The 24,939-nt window shown below is 37.5% G+C and overlaps 1 protein-coding gene across 1 annotated transcript in view; it reads right to left on the reverse strand.

Moving 5' to 3' along the window:
• The window catches only part of LRP1B (LDL receptor related protein 1B), a 515,105-nt gene that overhangs the window by 383,698 nt on the left and 106,468 nt on the right, over positions 1-24,939 (reverse strand). The gene's annotated exons all lie outside the window — the stretch shown is intronic.

The following is a 24,939-nucleotide window of genomic DNA, read 5'->3' on the forward strand; positions in this document are numbered from 1 at the left end:
TCCTTGGATGCACAGTGCTCAAGTGTAAGATGCTTTCACCTCCTTCGAGGCACAAACTCCAAGAGGAAGGACAGAAACCTCTGGCAGCTGAACACTCCCTAGTAAGCTGGAAAATCCCAGCTTTGTCAGATCTTGTCTCTTGGAGGCAGCAGGACAAACCATTCCAGGGGAATCGATGACTTCTGTAATGGTGATGCCTCTAAGCACAGACCATTAAGTAAAAATCCTAACACAAAATTTGTGCCAATTAGAAAACTCCCACCAGCACAGGGCATCCCCAAGCAAAGCAGGAGCCCCTATCAGTGGGGCAGAAAAGCAGGATGTACTGCCCTGCTCCCTCCTCTGACCTCCCAGCTCCACACCTTGCACCCACAGAGCACCAATGACATCCTTGAGGAACTCCTGATTAACCTCTATGGCCTGCTGGCTCTAGGGGTGAAAAGGAATGCTTAAGGGGATGAATGTACCCTGTCTCAAACGATTTGTGTGCTCCCAGGATGAAACACAAACTATTCTCATCATGCTCTGGGTTAAATACAGGAGAATCAAATGTGAAGGGATTAAAACACTTCACAAAGAAAACAAATTCCTTGTATTTTCCAGTAAAATATAAAAAGAAAGTAACAACAGAACGTTGAAAGTTGATCAACATTGATCCTAGATGTTAGAATTTGAAGACTATGGTAACAGGGAACAGAGAATCAGAAAGTTTGGGGTTTGGGCATTTTACTCCTCTTTTTGTGACCTGAAGGTAGGACTTTTCATACCATGAAGCACCCCAAGCACGTGAAGTTCCCTACAGTACCTACAGCCCCTGGCAGTGCCAGGCACTCCTCCAGGAGAAGTTTGACTCTGCAGACCTTTCAAGGAAGAACAGAAATAAAGCAGCCCAGTGCTCAGTGTCAGGAAGGTTGTATAAAACCAAAAGGTTTAATTTGATTCCCAATGCAGCTGCATCAGCACTTGAAGGCACCTTACATGTAACAAAACCAAACTAATTTTCTGACTTGCTAGTAATAACTTGCTTAGTATCTGTGTTAAAGCATCTGTGATAGAATGTCAGGAGTGAAAAAGGTTTTTTCTTCTAAAATAGAGAAAATTCACTTAAAAAAAAAAAAAAAGATCTGTGAAGCATGGGAATCGTGGTACCTGCATTACTATAAACCCTAGATTGCTAGAGGGTCTTCATACTTTGATATCAAACAGAAAACTTGAGATCTGTGACCTAAACTATATAAACATATTTACATATATCCTAAATTTAATGAGTGACAAGAAGGAATCTGTTAATTAACATTTTAAACCTTAATAGTCTAGTCTGATATGCTCCTGTCTATGTGACAACTTGCTTTTAAAATACAAGATTCCTTCAGGACACAAGCATCCTGCAATTGTAAGCATATTCTCTAACTCAAAATCGTAGTAGGGAAGCTTGCTAATTAGATTTCTTTGTTTGGGAACATAGGATGGGACACTGAAAAACACTCCAGAAAGTATTACTCAAATTGTTTTGTTTTTGAGAGAAACTTTGTGCACCACTTGTGAAAGCAGAAGATTGGAAGTGATTCCCTTATCCATGTGATTAAGTCATTTGTACTTTGGCTTGCTACAAGCATCATGTTTTGCAAGGCAACTTGACTTAATAATGAAGGTGAGCTTCAGCCCCAAAAAGTCCTGTTTTATAGAAGCTTTGTGACTTATTCTGTCTACAAAACAACTCTAAATGGTAATAAGTCTCAACTATCAACACCAGTGGAAGAAGACAGCGGGTTCCAAGGCCCACAATTTCTATCACCTCTATTGAAAAAATTAAAAAAAAAAAAAAAAAAAAGCCAAATTGAGCTGCATGTTGTGACGCCTTTGAAGTAGCACTTGCTTCTCCCACTGAATCCTTCCCAGCTGCTGCACTTTCTGAAATGTCTAATGCAAATAAAGAAAAGTAGCTTTTTATCTTGTTTACTCCTCTTCACTCTCCCTTTAACAGCCAGCCACTTCTGGCAGTGTTATCAAGTGAACTTCGGGAAAAGGAATTTAAAAGTGTTCTTCTTCAAAATAATCTCAGTGTATTTTACATCAGTGCAAGAATGCTAAGAATATAAAAGATGGATGGTGTCTTTTCTTCCCTTCAAAAGATATCATAATTCCTAGCCTTGCCAGTTGGTGAAAAATAGTCAAAATTACTGGCTGCAATTATGGTAATACAACATCCCGATGTTCCAAACATTCATCCTGGGATGCTGCTTGGAGGGCAAAGAGGATGTGAGCAGCTCGAGAGAGTCGGCTCAGGCAGCAGAATATCCAACTGTCTCTGTGAGTAATTGTCTCAGAACAGATGGCTGAGGAACAGGAAAAGAGCTGAGCTGCAGAAGCCGAGCCAGGGCCATGGGGGAGCCCCCCAGAGCTGCAGGCAGCCCTGTCCCAGCCCTAGGGGAGGGTGGCTGGGCACTTGGCACTTCCCTAGGGATAGTGGGTGGGGATCAGGATTGGTGAGGGTACCAAGGCACATTCCATGGCCAGGTGGACAGATTACTGCTGCTTTCCCTGAATCTCCAGCAAACAGCCTGTGCCCAGGGGCAGACAGGCTGGAAAAAAGGAGAGAGATTCATTTGGGATCCAGATTTCTTTGGCTGTCAAATCACCTGGGAAAGCCATTTCTGATTTGGCCACGCTGAGTCACACACACCGGAAGGAAACTGGACAGTGTTTCTGCAATCCCTGTGCAGTTCACAGGGAATCCAGCTCCAGGCCCTCCAGTGAAGGTGCCCTTAGGTCAGAAGGGTTGGGAAGAGGTAAGAGACTCCTTGTGATGTCCCCCAGCAGGAGACAAGGGGATGAATCAATCACGAGCTCTGGGTTCACACTAGAGAAGCATTGTGAGAAAGCATTAAAGGCCTCTGTCAGAACCAGCAGAGACATTTCACCATTCACATGGCATCTGTGAATCTGTGCTTAATGAAAACTCTGCCTGCCTCACCTCAGGCTCCTGCTCTACTAAATTTCAAACTGGAGAATGTAACCAAGAATCTATAAACTGGTTATTTCCACTATTGTCATTATCAAAAGCAATATACTAGTGTTAGTTAGCAAAAATTATGAATGAACATTATTTCATGATGCACATTTCCTTCTTCTGAAGGAAACATTCTCTTAGAGAAGCATTCTCTCCAAGCTAAGGTAAATTAAGGTACAACTTTACATACAGAGTTTATGAGGTTTACTAACTATGAATGGAGGGTATTTCCAAATGCAGATATACTTGCACAACACAAATTCAAGGTTCACAGGAAGTTACTACATTAACAGTAAAACATACACACCCATTTACTGGAAACTCAATTACTGATGCTCCTATTTGACAACTGTTACCAAAAAAACCATCAAAGCTGCTCCTTCTGTGTTTATTTTTTCACCTGTGTCTTTCTCAACTAAGTTTTTACAAAGTGCTTTTTCTTTGAACAATTAGAATTTTCTTTGAACAGTTAGAATTTTAAGCAAGAGACAAGGCAGCCAAATGTGGTACATCCTTTTACATCACTGCTTCCAATTTACTTCAAGACCAGCATTTTTTGAGCAGCTCTAATCCTGGGCTGTCCTCAGCCCTAAGAACCAATTGTAGAAAACTGTGGGACGTCTTCAAAATTCCTGTCAGTGTTGTACATCAGTGACTTGAAGATCCTTCCTGCTCTCCTAAGTGTCTTTTTGGAGCGAATCTTCTCCACAGTGAGCAGTTATCCTGAACAAAACCTTATTCCACGGCTTTTGAATTCAATTTTATTTTAAAGAAGAGGAATTGACACAAATTTCGGAATCTCTCTGGATAAATAGGTGTTTAAATAAAAACATTATGGTACAATAGAGTATGTGGCTTGTCAAAATCACATATAAGATTGTGAAGATTTTTCTGTTAACTTTCCTTCAAAGCACTGCTGGTACCCCATTTCTACCATGGACTCAGAAGATGGAATATGATATTTGAGGCTGCAGAACTGATTTTAAAACTTTAATACCGCTCTTGGCAACAAGAAACAATCTGCCACATGCAGCCAAAGTAACATAAAATATCTGATGTAATTTTAATTGTGAGGAGCCTTCTCACAGTTGGGGTTTTAAATTTATTTTCTGCCCAGTTCATTATCTATAACAAGGGATTTCAAAAGTGATTATCTTTTATAAAACTTATAGTCACAACATCTTCAAATAATGTCTCTGACCCTGCCAAGACAAGACATATTGTACCTTAATGAAGAAGTTGCTTTCATGGGAAAATTAGATGGTTTTGTATTGGGCTTTGGTTTTTTTTTGGTTTTTTTTTAAATTCAATATTTGAACTCTCACAAGAGGTTGAATTCTATGTATTGGTTTCTGTAGTTATGAGTTAATGTGTAAACTAAACACACAGGGTATCTCACGGTATCATAACTGCTTTATAAAGACAATTTTTGCCCAGACTAGAGGCACATTTCTAATTCCAAGACTTTCAAACACTGAGATAAATGGATGGAAATTACTTAAAATCATTACTCTGTGCTATCTTATATATCTGCAAAGAAAGAATTTCATATTTAGTAAGGATTTATGTAGCATAAGTAACCCCTTATCCATAGTTGCTTTTATCCATACGCTTGATTTAACTATGTAGACTGATAATTAATATAAATTTGAAGTCATCTTTAATTAAATCAGGTATTCAGCTGCCCATGTAAGGAGAATAATAAACATTTACAGTAGGATGTAGATAACTGAAAAGAAGAGGAAAGTAGAAGTTTTGTGCTATTTGTAACAGCACAGTAAGTGAAAACTCTGTCCTCACAGACACAGCATTTTGTCTCCAAGATATCACTTCACGAGAGAGAACAAAACCAGTGGCAGCCAGTGGCTTTGTGAGTTGGCAAATGAGCAAATACAGCTACAGCACACAGAAGTCATGGCTTATGACTCCAAGAGAGGAGTTAAGACTGTAGAAATCACCACTGAAACAAAGAGAAACGGAACAGAAGATGAAGGAGTTCAGAAATCTACAGATCCTTTGAGTCATGAGGGTCTGACAAGCAGTCATCTGTGCTGACTCACGGCCCTCACGCGCCTCGTGCCAAGTGTCTCATCCCTGCCCTCGCTCTTCACGTGGGGGATGTCAACAGCTCCTTCTGCTCTGCACTGGGAGGAGAAAAACAGCTATCCAAGCCAAAGATTCCCAAATCCAATCAAGAACTTGCATTGATCAGCTGAGGCCTCATCTTGAATCTTGTGCTCAGTTTTGTGCCCCTCAGGACAAGACAGACTTTGAGGGGTTGGAGCGAGTCCAGAGAAGGGGACAGAGCTGGGGATGGGTCTGGAGCACAAGTCCCCTGAGGAGCAGCTGACAGAGCTGGGAGGGCTCAGCCTGGGGAAAAGGAGGCTCAGGAGGGACCTTCCAACTCTCTGCAACTCCCTGGCAGGAGAGTACAGCCAGATGGGGTCTGTCCCTTCTCCAAGAGCAATAGGAAATGGCCTCAAGTTGCACCAGGGAAGGTTTAGATTGGATATTGGGAAAAATTTCTTCCTCAAAGGAGTGATCAGGCACTGGAACAGGCTGTCCTGGGCAGTGGTGGGGCCACCATCCCAGGAGATATTTAGAAGACATGTAGATACAACACCTGGGGACATGGGTTAGTGGTGAACACAGTAGTGCTGGACTCAATCTTAGCAGGCTTTTCAAACTTAAATGATTCTGTGATATATAATTTGGTCAATAAAAAACACATAATTAAAAAAAAAAAAGAAAAACAAAATATCCACATTAAAATTCAGTTCCAAAGGATGGTTCCCAGTTCTGTGCATTACAGCAGGCAAAACAGTTCAAGAGGTTATCTGGCTGTAAAGCTTAACAAGGCTCACAGTGGCTCACAAAACACCCATTCCTGCACTCCTGTGACACTCTTAGCACCAGTGTTGTGCACAAGTGAACTCACAGGTGCAGCACACAGCACAGGGGTATTGGCTTCATGCTGCTCTACACTCCCCTTTCCCTCTGTGTGGATTTGTACACAGCACACAAAAGCAAACAGCAAGACAGTCTAAAGCTAATATTACACAGCAATTCAACATTTTAAATACCTTGTTTCAAACCATGAACCCTGTTTGCACAGTGCCAGGATAAGGGCTCTGGCAGGAGCTCTGTTTGAGATGCTCTCCAGCAGACACTTCCCCCTCTGGATCTGTTTCCTGCTCGCTGCTTTCTGCGTGTCAGACACTTGCTCATCTTCACTGCACAGGTGTAAATAATTAATGGAGCCACAGGACTCATCCTTTCTCCTGTAATGGAGCTGATGGCAGTGGAGACAGGGGAAAAGCTGTGCTGAAGGTTGCACAAAGGCTGATGAAGAGGAAAAAAAGAGGTGGAGGAAATATTTCTAAAACAGCTCAGTGCTGAATCATTATCCAAAAATCCCTTTGGGCAGACACAGGCTGGGAGGGGGCTGGAGCCAGAACACAGCTCTTAGGGTGGTCAGGCCAAGAGCAGCCACCAGAATCAGGACCTGAATTAAGTGTGGTTTTCAACTTCGCTTAATGTTGCCACTAAAGCTACAAAAGCCATGCAGGTATTCAGACTGGTAACAGTAAAATCAGCTCATTAACAGCGAAGTCCATCTATATTCCTAAATGAAGCTGGACATTTTGCATCCCTAAATTATCTCAAACCAGAAAATTCACCTAGCAAAGGGCGAAAAGATCCCCTCCTCAGCCAAGCTCCATCCAATGTAACAGTTCTACAAAAGTGGAGTAATTTCTCACTGAACAGCTCTGAATGTAAACACTTCTGGATTAAATACAATGGCTAAGTGATTTTTCTTTTTTATTTTTCTTGAAACAACATTAGGGGTGATCAGTGAAATCCGTGACCACAAGGGGAACACCAAACCACCAAACCTGACCTCACCCCACTGTCCTGCAGGGTGTCTGTAACCTGTCTGGTGACAGAAAACACAAAGAACAAGTGATGGCAGAGAAGTGGGGAAGAACTGAGACTGAAGTAGCCTGGGGAGCTCCAATATTCTTTCTTTCTGTGTCAGAAGATAAATATAATAAATAAATCAATAAATATATAGCGCTCAAAGACTGCCACACTGTACCAGAATGAAAATTAAGTTTAGGAGAGATGGCAACACAAACACCTAACTTTACTTTATAGAGGAACTGACAAGGACCTAAAGACCAAAAGAGAAATACGTTTGTGCTTGCATATTTTTCTGATGTCAGTGAAAATTAAACATTCATAGATTTGATGAAGTCAGGATGTCTACTGATGTGGTCAGCAGGGTTGCATCTTTATGCAGAAAAGACATTTTCATTCCTGCAGAACAGTTTATAAAAGTCCAGCCTTTACTGAAGTCAAGGTAAATATTCTAATTTTTACCATTTTTCTCAAATCAAAATCTCTTCTCTCTACTGCTTCATATGCACATATGACCTCCTATCATCTTAATATGGTACTTAACCTTTCCCATCCCCATACAAAATTACCCTGGAATTGTGAATATAAATATTAGAAACGTGTCTTGCATAGTTTTCAGACCTCTGATATTGCTTAAACATGCCTAAATTTCATCCTTTCACCTTAAAATTTTCATTCTAAAGTTCCATAAATGGAAATATGTAGCCTTGAAATATTAAGTAGTATGGAATATAAAGCATCATCTCACACAAGCTATCAAAAACACCCTCAAGCTCTTTGCAGTCAGAAAACACTGATGAAGATATTTATCTGTAGAGAAAACAGGTTGGTTCTTGGAAGAGAGAATGAAGAAGCTACAAGAGAAAACGTCTGGCATGAATTTTTCATAAAAATCAAATCTCTGTCTTGTCTTCCAAAGCTCAGTGTGGCAGTAGCTTTTTCGATTAAAAACAACAATAATCTCACCATTATAACCTTCCATTACAACTGTCCAACAAAATACATTTATGCATCAAAGACTTTTAATATTTTTATATGCTTGTTCAATGACAACAGCTTCAGCTTGAGCAGTAAAACTTCCCAAGGAGATGAGAGAATTTGTGCTCTTTGCCACAGTCCCTAAATATAAAAAAAAAACCTGATCCACACTTTTACTAAGCTCTTGCATTTAGGATGTATCAGAATATAAAGGGAGGTCCTTGTATGTACCAACATAAGCAAAGTCACTGCTATATATTTATATAATTATATATTTATATATTTGTACATTTATATATTTATATATTTACATGATTATATATTTATATACTTATATAAGTATATATTTTATATATACTTATATATAAATATATTTTATATATACTTATATATTTATTTATATATTTATATATTTTTATTTATTTATTTTTGTATGTATACTTTATATTCCCTGGTTATTTTTGGAGAATGGCTTCACTCTCAGGAAGCGAAAATAATGAATATTCTTTGTACTTGCAGGGACAAAAAAGCTTTGCTAATGGATTTTTTTGTGATTTACTACAACACTGTACAGCAGTAATTTACGATCAATGAAGTAAAAAATGAATATTGTCTCATGTAGATGGTCACTCCTCATTAGTTATAAGGAACCTATTTTTAATTTGGAGATTTTGATTTAATTAGTGGCACACATCTCAGGGCTGCCTTGTGTCAACTGCTGTAATGACTTGATGTCATTCTGTGTGGCTGCTACTGGGGTCTCACTCTGAGAAAATGGCATGAGGTGAACTAAACAAGTGTTAATTACCTAAACAATTAAAAGTACCCAATACCAGCAATATTGTAACACATCAGCGCTCCTGTTATAGATGTTTACATAGCCAGAGTGTATGAATGTCACTGGAAAAGTGCTTGTAAATGTTCTTTATTTGCACAGCATAATTGTGCAATAGAACAGTTGGATGCAACAACCACATGGCACTCAAGCTCTGCAGCACTCCAGGTCTCTTTGACATTGTAAAAGTGTGTGTGACCATATTTACACATCATCCATCTCTATATAGGCCATTCCATCATGTTCCAGCTCAGCTCTTCATTAGACTCAGAAATTGTATTAAAATAAGGGGATATAAAGGAATTTTTACTGGATCATTGCAGTTACAAGCTCTGGAAACCCTGATGGGAACCCAAGGCCTTCATCTTCCGAACACTTATGCACTTCCACACAACCTCAGAAACGTCTGTGGACTGAGAAAGAATTTACCAAGCTCCTATTTGCGTCAGCACATCTGGAATTCAAACACAGAATCAGTTCTCAAGCCCTAAATAACGTGAAATTCCACAGGACTGGATGAGATTTATAACCTAAGACAGTTTTAAAAACAAGAAAGGACTAAAACATACATTGATACTTTAACTCCTTCCTTTAAACAGCAAAACATGAAGTTGTCATCTCATTTGCAATACAGTGAGACTTTCCAGCAGATGATGTTAGTATCAACATGCATGTTTTATTTATGATTTTGGGGTAAAAATTTACCATTAAAATGCTGTCTTCTATAATCACATGAAAGCATAGCTTTGAAGGCCAACACTGTCTAAATATTTGAGCTTAAAAAAAAAAAAATGTAAATCTGTATTACTTATTAGTTTTAAAGTTTATCTTGTATGTTTAATTCAATTTTAACACAGAAATGTAAAAATAATTCTCATGCATTTTTAAACTGAGCAAGGCAGTTTGCAAGCATAAACTTATTCATTTTTATTTTGTACACAGATATATAAATTATGTCTAATTAAAGTAAGTGTTTAACGTGTTTTTTCTTACTCAGTCATGCACTGAAAGGATGAGAACCAATTTTAATTGCTCTACGTACAAAATATACCACTATAAAAGATTTAATCAGCTTTGTTAGAGTTTACAGTGTGTCAAAAAGATAAAAATTACAGGGCTTTGTGTTGTGTAGACACTGAGGGTCCTATTTGATTAAGCATTGGCCCATAATTATAAACTGACCTGGAATTTCTTTCATTTGGAATGGAAAATAACATATGTTGGTGTGTATATCACAGTAAAGCTTCCCTCTCTCACAACATCTATGTGTCTTCCCTTCCTAAATGATGAAAATAGGTGAACAAAACCTCAGATGGGCAAAAAATTAGAACAACTGGTAAAAGAATCCTGTATTGCTTACAGGAAGTTTTAAATTAATAGTTCTTAGAGATGTCTAAAAGGCTTTGTCGTGGTATACGTACTACAATTCAGAGAGAAAATTACTTTCACATGTTTACCAGCTAAATAAATTAAACAGCCTTCCCTGCTCATTTTTGTACTCTTAGAATAATTCTGAAGAGGCATTATTTACCATGATTCACTCCTGGCTCTATCAGTTGCCCTACACAAAACCCAAAGTGCCTCCTGATAACAGCACAGTGGAAGCAGACAAAGAGCCCATGTCAGACACAACCACAGTGTATTTTAGCCCTTTCAAGGCAGATCTTCCCCCATTATTGGGCAAGTGCTAATGAAAGTCGTGGGAAACTTCCAGCTCATCCAGCTGCATTCCCTCTGAAACAAGATTTTGCTGAACTCAAGGCCAGACTGAGCACGAGCACCTCGAGACGTGATCCGTACCCACCTGCCCACAGCTCCTGGAGCTCTCAGCAGGTGCAAATTGCAGAGAGCTGGAGTGCTCAAGGTGTGTCTGAGGTAATGCTTTAAAATGTCATTTTTGGTTTAATTCTGTATGATAACGTTTGAAACAAAAATCGGTACTTCATCACTAACAGAAGAGTGCAGACTGCTGGAATTTGCAGGACCCCGTGCCTGGCTTGTAGCAGAATCCTCACCAAGTGAAGGGGACAGAGACATTAAGTCTGGCCTCTCTGAAGAAGTAAGAATAATTGCCTGTGAAATACAGAGGGAATACATTGGGGTTAAAAGTACTGTTTGCCTGCTGAGTTCTGCTCACCAGGGAGAGGCACAGAGACGTTTTCTCCCTCATCACCAACAGCGCAGTGTCTCAGAGCTGAGCATTTCCCTTTTCACTGCTCATAGAGCATTTTAAGCTTTCCACCATGTCCTAGAAGAGCTGAACACTTCAGAGAACTCAAGAGTAAAGGAAGTCCAGAAATGTGGGAACTTTGGTAGAGACAGAGGGAAATGAATGAAAACACCCAAAATGCTGGAAGACAATAACCAAAACCACATTCAGCTTTTCATCTTTTACCCTATCTGGCAGCATTTCTTCTACAACTTATAATACCAAAAAACTCTTCTATGATCTTAATCTTCTGACTCTCCTCTCTTCAATAAAATAGTTCTGTTAAGCCACAAAATTCAGCATTTCTGACTAGGGGAATCATTTCCATCATGGGGACCTTCAGAGAGTGTTTACCAAGAAATCGAGCCTTTAGTGATACTCATCAAGGTCTAGCAGAGAGCTGTGTGATGGAACAACCTTTAAAAACTATACTCCAAGATGAGAAAATACCCTTTTGATTTATATAAAACTATATTTAAATGTATCCAAGTTCTTTTTGAAATCCTGCGTATAACTTAATCAGCTTGAAAAAAACAAAACAAAACCAAAAAACTAAGAAAACTTGTTATGAAATGATGAAATAAAATCAGATCTCTTCCATATAAATCTATATAAAATGGTAAAAAATTTACCAAGTCAAATGGACATAGAACAAACACAAGGTACATGTACCCTATTTTTAGAAAGTTTTCATGTATCTGTACTAGAAGTTTATGGCAATACACTAATTATTAGGTAAAATTAGTGTGTTGAAGATAGAAATGAGGATATGATTCTGTTTTTTTGAGCAGGCATAAAAACAGTTATTGGAAAGTATTTCCTCTCTTTCCCAATAGGACTAGTGGTGGAAAGATTTCCAGATAATTGCAGCAGAGTGTCCTGAGCTGGACTGATGATTGCTGTTAAGACTGTTTCCTCCAATATTGGGCTTTAACTGTCAGGAGTTCAGATTTAAAACTGTGTCCAGGTGAATAGTTGTAATGTTTTCAAATACCAAACCCAAGAAAGTGTCAAAATAGTTTATAAAGAAGATATACATTATGCTGGTTTCATATATAGTATTCTAAAACCTTAGAACATGCTACTTTGTCAAAATAAAAGTGGAGTTTCTGCCTAAAACTAGTTTTGTTTTTTTTTTTACTGTCTTGTGCTACCACACTGTGACTCAACGGGTAAAGTTCAATATGAAGAAAAAAAAAAAAAATGATCCTGGGCTTATATTTAGCAAATATTCTGAAGTTCTTATATAGATCTGTAAAAAAAAAAATTAAAATCTTCTCAGATTTAGACAGAAAAAGCATACCATTGTCTTTGTAATTTCAGGATGATTAAAAAATATAATTATTTATATTTTTGTTGAATATGTAAGTGTTGAATACAGAAATAGAATCCTTCCCACTGATTTTCCTGTAGCAAACAGACCTGGACCATGTTGGTATGGAAATTTCTGGTATGAATGTGATATTTTCAACTCCAACTTTATAATGAGTCCTCCTCCTTCAGGACAGGTATGACACTAATGATATCAAACTGATTCTTTTTCTGTTTTACATATATAAAAAAAAGCCCTACAAAAAATTTAAGACACGGTTCCAAAGTATTACCAGCGACTCAGTATTCAGTAATTCTTCCTGAGATTCAGCAGTGCCTAAAAAAATGGATAGGCTCACTGCAGCTGGGAATAAGTGCTGCAATTTAGGTATCTTTAGAGTAGGGACATTTATTGTTCACTTGAAATAGAAAGCAGAAATTTTCCAAGAAACTGACAGTGCATAACAGATACTGTTGGGGTACTGGTGGGATTTTTTTTTTTTTTTTTTTGAAGTCTACAATGGTTGATTAAATAATGACAGTCTGTATTTGATACCTACAGAAGACACATGGGTGAGTCTGAGTGCTGTCAGAATTATTTACACCCTTTACAGACAGGTTCTAGGAGTAGTTCATTTACTTGAATGTAGTTTCAAGAAATTCCTTTTGTGGTTAGTGAACCTATCTGCTGTGCTCTGGCATTTGGTGAAGCACAAAAGTCACTTCAGCTCAGAAAGGAAAGACTGTAATATTCATATTTTACGTGAATACATTTCTAAGGACTTTTAGGACACATATATTTAAAGGATTCAATTTAGAGCCTGCTATATTGACAACAATATCCTATTAATCTCCATAGTTTGCCTTTGTGCTGTATATTTCTGGGTTAAAACTTAAAAAGTAACATAACTGTGTTCCTTTTCTTAGCACTGCTTAGTTTTCATCCATTCTCAACTCCTATTAACCTTAAGCAGCTCCCACAAGAGCAGGAGGTGATTTTAGTTATCACACATTCACATTTTTTTAACATTCAGCTTCTCACAGATAAATGTCATCTATTTCTTTCCTAAGTAAAGCGGTCAGTGGTGTCCACAGATATTTTGCTTTAAAAATATTTTGCAAATATTTAATTTTCTGTCTTTTCATTACCTCTTGCACATTAAAAAAGTTCTGGGTGTAGGTCCAGAGCAAGCAAGGTATGTGGAGTGAAACTAGATGAAATTTGGAAAACTAACTCCACACTAAGACTGGAAAAGTCTCCTGAACTCAGTGAGTAAAATTCATTTTGAGTTCAAAGCACTGCTCTGTAGAAGCACCTGACAGAGTTGGAACGGGAGGTGTTTGCACAGCACACAGGAGCATCATGGAAGAGATGAGCACTCAGCTGCCACAAACTAACTTCAAAATAAACAGTTTCCCTTCATCTTTACCTTCAGCTGGGTAAAGCTTCCCTTTGAGGGCTGTATCTACATCAATGCTGGCTCTTATTGCTCTAAGAGAAAACTGAATATTGTTTCTTATTTCCTGGGAAAAGACCTGAATTGCAGGTTAAGAAGGTTGGAATAGATGAAGAATTTGTACTCTCCTTTTGTGCTTGACTGAAGATGATGGAGGTAGGTACATTACCACAGCCTCCTTTCTGAGACCTCTCCATTTGCTACACAAGCACCCCGCAGTGGTTTGCTCTGTGAAAATACAGAATTTTCAAGAGCAAAGCCTGTAGGGATCCAGTGTTGTGCCCAAATATCCATTTTTACCTTGTTAGTCTTGCTTAAAAAAAGGAAAAATGTTAGAACAATGTGAAACTTACATTTGTCCTCTGACTAAAAACAGACACCAAAATCAATTGTGGTGGTTTTACTGTCCATTAGTGATAGTCAAGTAGCCCATTTTGTCTGAGGTTTCTCTGATGTCCTTCTAAGAAGATCAGTAGTTGGGATAACTTTTTATCCCCATTTTCCTGGTTCAAAAGTGATGTTTCATTCTTATGCCATTGAAATTTGTTTCAGTTCTAAAATAATGTAGGCAATTTCTTATTTTTTTTTGGCCTGATTTTTGACCTGCCTCAATTATAAAGAATTTGAGTAAACAATGGAGTAGAGGGAAGTATTTTAAATGTATCTTTTATTCCTGCCCTTTCTCACAGAAGCTTTTTCCTTTTCCCCATGCTAGAGATGATTAAAAAGGAGAAGTCTACACCATGAAGAATGGTCTCTGTCTCGGAACCTCTTAACTACAACAAATATTTGAAAGGTGATGTTTCCCTTTCTCTCTGCTATTATCCCTTGGATACTTTTATGGAAAAAAAAAATATATATATATATACACACACACACATATATATATATATTCCATATGCTGTCTAGGGGACCTTTCTCCCATTTTTGTTATCTCTCCCTCCTGGTGGTCTTTGTTTCTTGAGTTTTTATTCAAAAAAATTCCACTTTTAAGCACTTCTTTAGTCCTGACTCACTTTCTACTATTCAGCTGCCTTTGCCTGACAGCCACTGGCTTTACCCTGGTGCATTTATTTTATACATTAAAAGAAAGGTATTGAAGTTGAGATCACAATATAAAAGAATTGGCCCCATTTTTCCTAGCAAATATATTGCCTAGTTTTCAGATCTGTTCCTTGGAATCTTATTCCAAGGAACTCAACTTTGCTTGTCTCATATTTGCTTCAAGGTAAAACTCTCTTATCAGAGGAACAATAATGAGTAACCATCCCAGCCTACGAGCCAATATTCAAATAAATTTCAAGGCCTTTATTTAGCAGTTAAACAGAAAAGATTTTCCCATTTACTTTCATAAAACAACAGTTGGGAGGCTCCTTGCTCCAGGCAGTGGCTCATGTGAATATTAGTTCACAAAATTTCTCCCCCTCACACTGCCTGCAGAGCAGCTACAGATCCATCAGTCAGTATGGATATCAAGGAGAAAATAAAGTGAAAAATGGTATTAGTAAAACATATCTGCATAGACAAAGAAATATTGGAAGCATAACCCAGGATCAGAGACAGAGATAAATCACAGAATGTTTTGGGTTGGAAAAAGATCATCTAGTTCCAACCCTCCTGCTGTGGGTAGGTGCCACCAAGAGACAAGAAATTAGGCAACACACACATGCAAGAAATGGGAAAAAAAAAACAAAACAAAGCCAACCCCCTCAAGATCTACATCTGCTATAACATTTTTGTGCCTTTTTTTTTTTTTTTTTAAGACCTACAGTGCTTGTTGAAAGGCTTTGATTGATGAGTAGGAAAATAGCTTCTTTCCTAATTTAAATGAGTTGAAAAAATAAGGTCTGACATATCTATATATTCAATTAATGCATTTGTATGTCTACAAATAGATAAAAGGATCGTTTATTCACTTCCATGAAGGCACCTTTATATGTTGGAAGATAAACAAGAGGGAGATTTGTAGAGCCCCATAAAAGCTCCAAAACCCTGTCAGTACTCACATTGTTTCCTGGTGTATTTACTGGTGTGCAGACACAACCAGCTATTACCTGAAAGATTTTCAGTCAGAGGTCTAAGTGAACTTCTTTAGTTCCCAGCTGAGCTTTTAGAAAAACTGCCATTGTTTCTGAGAAAAAAAAGTCCTAGACTTAAGTGCCTCAAAGCAGAAACCTCTTTTTAAGCTACATGAAGCCTGAGACATTCTGAGTTCCCAAAAATCCTTTGTTCTCAACAAATTATTCAAAGTTGAAGTTTTACATCTTCAAATTCAGTTTATCAGATTATTGGAATACTGTACACCCACTGCCAGGATTTGAACCGGTTTAACAAGTGGGTTTCAAGACAGGCACAGAGTTTTATTCATCACTGGGCTCCTTTTTTGGGGGATTATGTTACTTGATAACTAATTGCTGTACTGAACATCCTCCTTCCTGTTCCACACTTTGACTTTTACACAGTTTTGGGCAGTGTACAGCGAGCTTTGCTTTCTGTGCCATGGGGATAATGGAATTCATGCTTGGCCTATTGTGCAGAACTGCCAATTTCGCTCCTGCCCGGCTGTTTCATAGCATGACTTTTAATTCAGAGCAAATCTCTTCCTTTTCTGAACATGAACTGTGAATTATACAATTAATGTCCTTTTATATCTGAAGAAAGAAATCTAAATGTTAACGAAATACAATTTTCCTCTTGATGTGTATTCACAATGGTGGCTCAGTCTTCTTAGTCCACCAACCACACACGATTAATAGTCCTTTTTTTTTTCCTTCAGACCTATTTCATCTCACTTCTAAAACTCTATTTACTGCTAAGATTTCATTTTTTCTGAACACTTTTGCATCTTTGTTTTCATCAGCTTCACTTAGTCCCTGTGCCACAGCAAATCCAGGGAGACTCTGCATTTTACCATCTTTCCCTCATCTTCTAGAAAAGCAGATTTCCCAACAGAGCTCAGTAAAAGCAAAGGAGATTTTTGTAACTAAATGCAGGCACACTTTGGAATGACCCCTTTTGTCATTTATAGAGTTGTATGGCTTTTTTAATTTGTCCTTTTATAGTGAGAATTTTCCCAGGTTTTCTACTGCTAATATTCATTAGCTGTTTTGCTATAAATTTTTATTTCCAAGTAGAAATGTAATAGGAAGAAATTTGGTTTTTTGGGTTTTTTTGTGAGCACTGTCCACAGAATGCTGTAATCTAACTGAGCTATCTCAACTGGGGCTGAAGAAAATCGTGAACTTGAATTATCCACGTCTTTGATGAACAGTCACTGCATCATTCCATGATTTCTGATTTCATAATTCTCTCAATAACATTTAATCAAAACTGGTATTTCCCATGCACAGTAACAACTAAAAGATTAAACAGCTTCTGTTCACCAAAGTCCATATATTCCAACAAAATCTCGTAACTCCAAACATACGAACATAACTCTCTGCCTTGCACCAGTTCATGTTTGTGACACAACCCCCAAAGTGCCTTCACTGCTCATTACTGCAGCTCTAGAACACCTTGGTAAGATCAGTAAATACAATAATTTGGTTTTGCTTTGGTTTTATTGGGCAAGCTGAGACTCCTTCAGCCTGTAGCTTAAATTGTCCGGCATTCCAGATACCATCTGGTTTGTGCTGGGCACATGCCACAGACAGATAAATACTCCTAAGATGTGGTTGTTACTGCTTAATTCATCCTTTGGCTCTTGTTTATTGACACTGCAAGTCTTTGCTGGTTCATAATCATATTTACTGGCACTTGCAGGAAATCATCCTCTTTTAATAAAGTTTGGAGGGTTTTTTTTGTTTGTTCGGGGGTTTTTGTTTGTTTTTAAATACAGCCTCAAATGAACTTAAGAAAACAAATAATCAATTTTCATAAGGGCTTGGAACCTTCTACCTCCTATCACTTCTGACACAAGAGCAGGTGCTGTTATCAGGTAGGCAAATTTTAGACCAAGAACAAGTGATGTTCCAAGAGTTATTCCAGCCCTGACAGACAACTCCAGCTCCCGGCCCCCCACAGACACGTTACGACTCAGTGAAATGAAAACTAGTTTTCAATGAGGAGAAATTGATTTTATGCCTGTGCTGAATTTGGAAAAACTACCTTGTGAAAAAAAGAGCAAAAAGAGCATTGTTTTTTTCTTCCAAGTTTTGAAAATTACTTAAGAAGAAATTTTTCTGTTCTCTCTGTTCTTTTCAAGGAAGGGTATTTCTTCCGATCACAGCCTGTTTGAAAGCCAGAGCACAGTCACGTGTATGCACTCACAGAGCTGGCAGTCAAATACCTCAATTCTCATTTTATCTTCTCAGAGTTTCCCAGAAGAAAGATGGAGGTGGTTAAACCCCTTCTCCCTCCCCTGTGCATTTTGCAGGCACTGTGCCTTCTGTTTTTTACAGGAAATTGGTAGGAGCAAAATCCAGCAGTGTGGTGGTGCTGGGAAGTCAGGGCAATCTCAGACATCCTTCAAGCATGGAAAAGTTTGATCATGTTCATCCTGGAATGCAACAGTGCACCACATGTTACAGAAATGGATTATCACTTTTGATTCGTGTGTCTCCAATTCAGCCAAGTATGCCATCCTTCAAACCTACATCATTTTTTTTTTTTTTTGGTGGCAAAGCTGTAATCCCCAGTTCCATCCCTTAGATGAAAATTTCTAAAGCCAGACTACTTGTTTGAAGGCTGCATTGTCACAACAAGCTGCATTAATTAAAGTAGGAAATATTAATTTCTTTATAGTGACTGATGCTGTGAAGGAAATTAATCCTTTACAAGCTGCTTTTCCAGCTCCTATCTCACTTTTTCACCTAACTCTCCCTGTGCCTTCTCAAAAGGGGTTTTGGTTGGGTTTTTTATTTTTCTCTTCACCTAAAGTGATTTACAACTTATCTATGTTCAGCAACTGGGAAGACTGCTTGAGTGACTTGATGTCTGTTTGCATACAGCCAGAGATCTCTTTGTCACCCTTGATCCAGGGACAGCTGTTGACATGCACAGAAATGCAAATGATTGTCAGATCTGACTGTAACTGGTCTTTGGTAGAGCTTCAGTGAGCTGCTGAGCACACATTCTCAGCAGAACAAGTCCCTCAGCTCTGACATTTATTCCTTAGGCCAGCATAACAATCAGGCTTTGACTCTGTTTTGGGGCTTGATACAAAAAAAACCTTGTAAAAAAAAGGCAAAGAGGAAAAAAACCCTTGCCCTTCCCTCATCAAAAACTTGCATCTTCACCAACAAACAAAAGATAAATAAAAGCAAACTAAAAAAAAAAAAAAAAAAAAAAACAAAAAAAACCCCAAAACCACCAAAAAAACACAAAACAAAACCCCGACAAACTCTATAGATAAGTTGAATCTGATCAAACTTCTCAGTAAATCAAGATTATTCCAGATTCTGACAGGACTATGAGATTTGATTGTAATTGAGTTCATTAACCCAATTTTATCAAAACCCATTTACATCTGAGACAAAATGAGTAAGACAAATGTTAATCCCTGCAAACTACAAAGTGCCAGTGCAGAGCAAGATGTCACAGTGGTCTTGAGGCCATGGAATGAATCCTGTCCACAGCACTTAACTGGTGGGCAGACTGGGAGGCAGGCAGGTACAGGTGGGATATTTGGTTACTTCTCCCATTAGCTGGGTTTATGTCACAAGAAGCAGCTTTATGAAAGGATGGGAGAGCACAGAGTGGATAAAGAAGCACACCCACCATTGATCTTTCTCTTTCTGCATTAGGTAAGGCATGAAGAAAGCATGTGAAAACACCATTTTACACTGACAGAGACTTCAAAAAGAAGAAAGGCAAATGTCAGCAAAAAGATACAATATAATGTACATGGAATCATTTTAAGAAAACAGAAAGAAAAGGAAGGTTGAAGAACAGTAATTACATTTAGAACAGAAAAAAGCTTTGAGAGAACTGGATTTGATAAGTATTTCAGTGGATACATCTCAAACAGCAACAGCTGCTTTTATGCTGCTGACCCTTTAATGAAATGTTACCAAGTTTTAGTGAAAGGAATCTTTTTTGTTACTAAGACACTCAGCAAAAGCCACTTTTTGTGTATTTGAAACTGATTTTTTTTTTTCCCCCATCCTTTTGTAGAGAGACACCTGATCTGGGTACTTGGCAGAGAGCAAAACCTTTAATCTGACCAAGCAACATAATCAAATGACAAAAGTCACAAGCTGGGAGAAAAACAACAATAAAAATACCCAAAAAAGCCAGAGTGAAGTAGCAAGTAGAAGACACAACAACAAAATACCTCCGTGATGGCCTGATTAATTATTCTGTTTACTCAGAACTATTTAAAAGAAGTTAAAAATGACAAATTCCCAGTTTGAAGCAACATACACAATTACTGGACAAATCATTCACATCCATGTGGAACACACAGACTAGAACTGAACACCTGCAAAACCACAGCTCACTTGCCTTTGTATTAAATGTTGCTATTAAAATTATACTATATAAGGTGCAACCAACTGTATTGTAATCTTTATGGAACAGAACCTGTCTACATTAACCTCACACATGAAATAAGGACAACATGGTTTAATACATTTATGATCTTCAAAGACATCACTTGTGTCAAATAAAAAAATCTACTGTGCTATGGCACCCTGTAATTCCTTCCAGAAATGCATATATTTATACAAATCATCCAGAAATATTAATGGAAAAACGTGAAAGTCTGATTTCGAGAAAATCTTCCAACAAGGTGCAAATTGAGATTTCCACATGATTTTTATTCCGGACCCCGAATTCCAGGAGAAGTTTTCAATATTGGTGGGTCCTTCTCATTTTCCTGAATTCTATATTTAGCTGCATTTAACATAAGCAATGAGCCTTTAATTTGGGAAACATCAGACGAGGGTTCCCAAGGGTGTGTTGATGGAGGGTATGTAAATTATTAAATTCAAGTAAACAAATATAGAGGAAAAGCAAAAAAATGCCTGCTAGATCATGCATAATTGACTGCATACTAAGAGCACACACAATACATCTCTGGGTAATTTGTTTAATAGACTAATAATTGAATTTTTTCTTCTGTTTGGAGCTATTCATATTCTCTAACCTTTCTGTAAAACACCTGATGTTCTTCATCCCAGACTTTCAAGTGTGATGCTGAGAGGCTAATCCAGCTCACATCTATGTAATTACGTGGAGATTGTGCAGCTGTATTAGTTAATATTTATTCTTTATTTATTTATAGCAACATAAATCACAAGTAAGTTCACAGAAATCTGAGCAATTATAGGGCTTTAAAATAGATGCAGGTAAAGATGACCTACACCATTAAAACTGAGGCTCATTCTGGCTGCCTTTCAAGTAGGAAAATTTGATTGATGACAGGGGGTCTATTTCCCAGGAGCAAAGTAATCCAGACATTTAGAACCTTTTACTTGGCTGTAATGATCATATTTAGTCATTACTTAAAATCAGATTAATCATTAATGCAATGCACTTGCCAGCACACACCTCTTACTAGCCATTTGACTATTTATGCATCTCATGGTGCTGCACAATTAGTTCCTGAATTCCAGTGACATTCCTTCCCTGACTTGATCTCTCCTCAATCAAACCAGCTATGGACATCAGGTAACAGAGGTGTTCATATCATTCCCTTTGCACAATTTTGTGAGTAAAAGCATCATTTTCCTGTTGTGCCAAAGACAAAATAAAAGGCAAAAGGAGAAAATAAACAAAAGAATCATGGATATTCTTGCAACTTGGACCAGCAAAAAACCTTTTTGTAATGTTTACTTTGCTCTAATTGCTGATATAGAATGACATTTTTACTTAAACTAAAGATCAAATCAAGGTTATTTGCAGTAATTAAAGCAGCAGTCTCCAAGTACCGACTGGGTGAAAATAAAAGATTGTACTGCTGGAGGAATTGCCTTCCAAACTTCCCTGGGCTCTTTGCTGTTCATCCTGTAGCTCCACAACTGGATTAAGCAGCCAAACATCAACCCTGTGTTTGAGACTGAAGCAAGATTCTGAACACTATTATTCAGATTAACAAGAGGAGATGTAAAAATAGCAAAAAAAATCCCTCTATCCTCTTTGCACTCCCACTTCCATTCCTTCCTCCCAAATTTTATAAAACCTCTTCTATAAGATAATCACAAAATATCAGTATTTTAAGGAACTATGTAACTTTGCACTGTTCCAACATGAGCTCCCTCTGTTTAAATGAATGCACAAGGGAAGGATCCAAAATTACCAGAATAGAAAGAACTAGTTTTGAAAAACTGCTAATATTTAATTGGTGAACTTCCAGGGGACTGGAAGATCTCTTTTCTTCTTTTATTTACCTAAGAAGTGCACCATAAACTTCATTTAGTAAGGTTTTAACTTCCTTTGTTTAATGAGACACTAAGTAAAAGTAGCAAGGTGATATTTTCTAAGGATATTTTTGACTGCATGTTGATTTTCAATCTATACTCTCTCACACAATATTTTTAACCATTTAAAACTTTTAGTTTAAATATAGTTCATGCCACTGAAATCTAAGAAACCTCTCTGCAGAGTATCCACAAACAAATAGATAACTCAGGTTTATTCCATGTACACAGTGACATGAGATTCATCAAAGTCTTACTTCTCGCTTATTTTTCTTAATTCAAGTTAGAGACACTAAGATAGGAAGCTTTTTCTGACACTGGTAGCTGTCAAAAAGCTTTCCTAAAAAAAGAACCTGGGAGACAGTGCTGCATTTTAATTTCCATCTGATTTCAAAACAAGATATTTTTCTGTCCTACAGGCAAATTACCTCAGAACACAATGGTGTGAATGTGCCATTGTTTCAGCCTGATAAATGCTCTGCTTCCAGCTACTTTTTCCACTCCTGAACTAAAAATACTTTAGTGTTTAGTTCTTGTTGCTTTTGTTAATACTCCTTCACCTTCAGTACTTTTCAGATACTCCTGGTTTGGTCCTTTACTCTTAGATTTGACATGGGTTTTTTTTTTTTGTTTGGGTTCTTTTTTTGTTGTTTGTTTTTGTGGGGTTTTTGGTTTTTTTGGGGGGGGTTTTTTGTTGTTTTTTTTTTTTTCCCCAACTGCTCTCTACTTTCTTCAATATATGACCAAGCAGGTTTTCTCTCTATAGTCCTGGGTGCTTCTTAATATTTTCCCCTTAGTTTCCACAACAGAATTTTCAATTCATGTCATGCCAGTAGCTACACTTCGTTGTATTAAGGAACATATTTCAAGTATGAGACTATTACTGCCCAGTTACAAAGCTTGTATTTAATTTAATGTACTGATGGCTAAGTGGAAAATTCTTCACAGGTAGGCCCTTGACTTCTAGAGATCATTCACTATATGATTCTGTGTGAATAAACTCAAAAAGGATTCAAAAACCTTGTCTTGAAGAAACTCTACAAATTTCATCTGTCTGATTCATTTTACAGCTTTTTTTTTCTCTCAAACATCAATCAGAATAGCATTTGGTTTCCACAAGTCTTTGCAGAAAGAAAAAAACTTTTGCATCTTTTCAGTGTTTTCTAAAGAAATTATTTGTTCAACATCTTTAAGATGCTCTTTATCTTCCCTCCATTCGTAAAAGTGTGGGATTTCACAGGAATTAAAACTCTATTCACAGTTCATTACTCTGCCAACTAACAGCATTAATTGGTCAAATAATTATTTGCTAAGAACGTTTCAGCCAATTATCTTGAAGTATGCTGCTGGGGGAGAGGGAGGGTTATTTGTCAAGAGGATGCAGCTGCCAAACACATTCCACATTATCATAAAATAATCTGACTGTGTCTGGATAGGCTGAGGAACACTGGTTTTATTATGCTTTTTTGTTAAAAGGGATCTAAAGAATCCCTATGCCAGCTCTTCCTTTTATACAAACTTCCCAATAACTTAATCTTAGAAAAATAAACAAACCAAAAACTACAAAAAAAGACTCTATGGGAGGCAGTTGTCTACTACAGTAGAAAAGGTAAGAGAAAATACCTGTTTGACCTGTGTCCTGCAGCACTAAACAGCTGTAATTGCACCACAACTCCAGTCACTGTCCACAGGAGAACAGAGAAATCCTCAGCAGTTGGTTGCAACAAGAATTAAATTTCTTTAGAATAGGACCCATCTATAGTGAGAACACAGCCTTATCTCAGCAGCTTTGTTTACTTCTCCCATTGATTTAGATCCAGGAGATAGGACTTATTTCAGGGATAAACTTCTGAACAATGCAGGTGCAGTGTTTATCCTCTTTCGTGCCATCTTTTAAAAAACTCATAAATCTTTTTTATTACAAACACACCTTCAAAATGTTACTGATTTCCTGAGATGTGCCCTTCAGTGAATGTGTCACATTTCATGAGACAAGCAGATTAGGGAAGTTCAGATTTAAAGAAAAAATACTCAAGTTCTCAACTTTGAAAATATTAAGATCTTGTCAAGGAATAATGGGGGGAAACCAATCAGAAGAGTATATACCAATTTCAAAAGACAATTTGCCAATCATTTGCTCTACTCTGAGCTTCTGTGGGGAAGTTCTCCTAAATAACAATAATTTGACTGGCAAATTGTAGAGCTGCAAAAGCTCATCTTTGGCATCTCCATTAAAAGGCTTTCAGCTACTCCTTAGCTCACTGAATGTAGTTTTATTTTGTTTACTTGTTTGGCTGTAATTGCATGCAATTTGTAATTGTGCCTTCCCTATAATTACACATGCCACTTTTCCTAGTGAAAAAACCATGCAGTAACGTGGCAGTCTAAAGATATATGTGGTGAAAATTGATAGATTTTTCACTACTACATGTTTTTGATGTGTATAGGTGTCATGGAGAAGAATGAAGACCTAGCAGTGCACACAGATCAAAGCTGCTCAGTTTTGCAGTGGAAATCTAAACACGCATTAAAATTCCTTTCATCTTAATGATCAGTGTAATAAATACTTTACCAAATGAAAACCTTTTCATTGTTTCAAATCTTCTTTCAGATAACTGTGTAGACTCACAACACTATAATTAGCTGAAATTGAGATTTTTGCAAACTTCTATAAGGTGTCCAGTGATCCGTGAGTGTTATATAGTGCAGCATTTCACGACTTATTTTACAAATTTCTAAAAATAGGGCTAAAATACGCAAGTCTTTCAGTCACCAAAGGCATGCTTTTGATAATCCTTTCAGATATAATATGAAGAACACTTTGTTTACACAGAAATGGGGACAAGTTATATAGCAGA

Source organism: Aphelocoma coerulescens, chromosome 7 (assembly GCF_041296385.1).
Source record: "Aphelocoma coerulescens isolate FSJ_1873_10779 chromosome 7, UR_Acoe_1.0, whole genome shotgun sequence".
Classification (NCBI taxonomy): domain Eukaryota; kingdom Metazoa; phylum Chordata; class Aves; order Passeriformes; family Corvidae; genus Aphelocoma; species Aphelocoma coerulescens.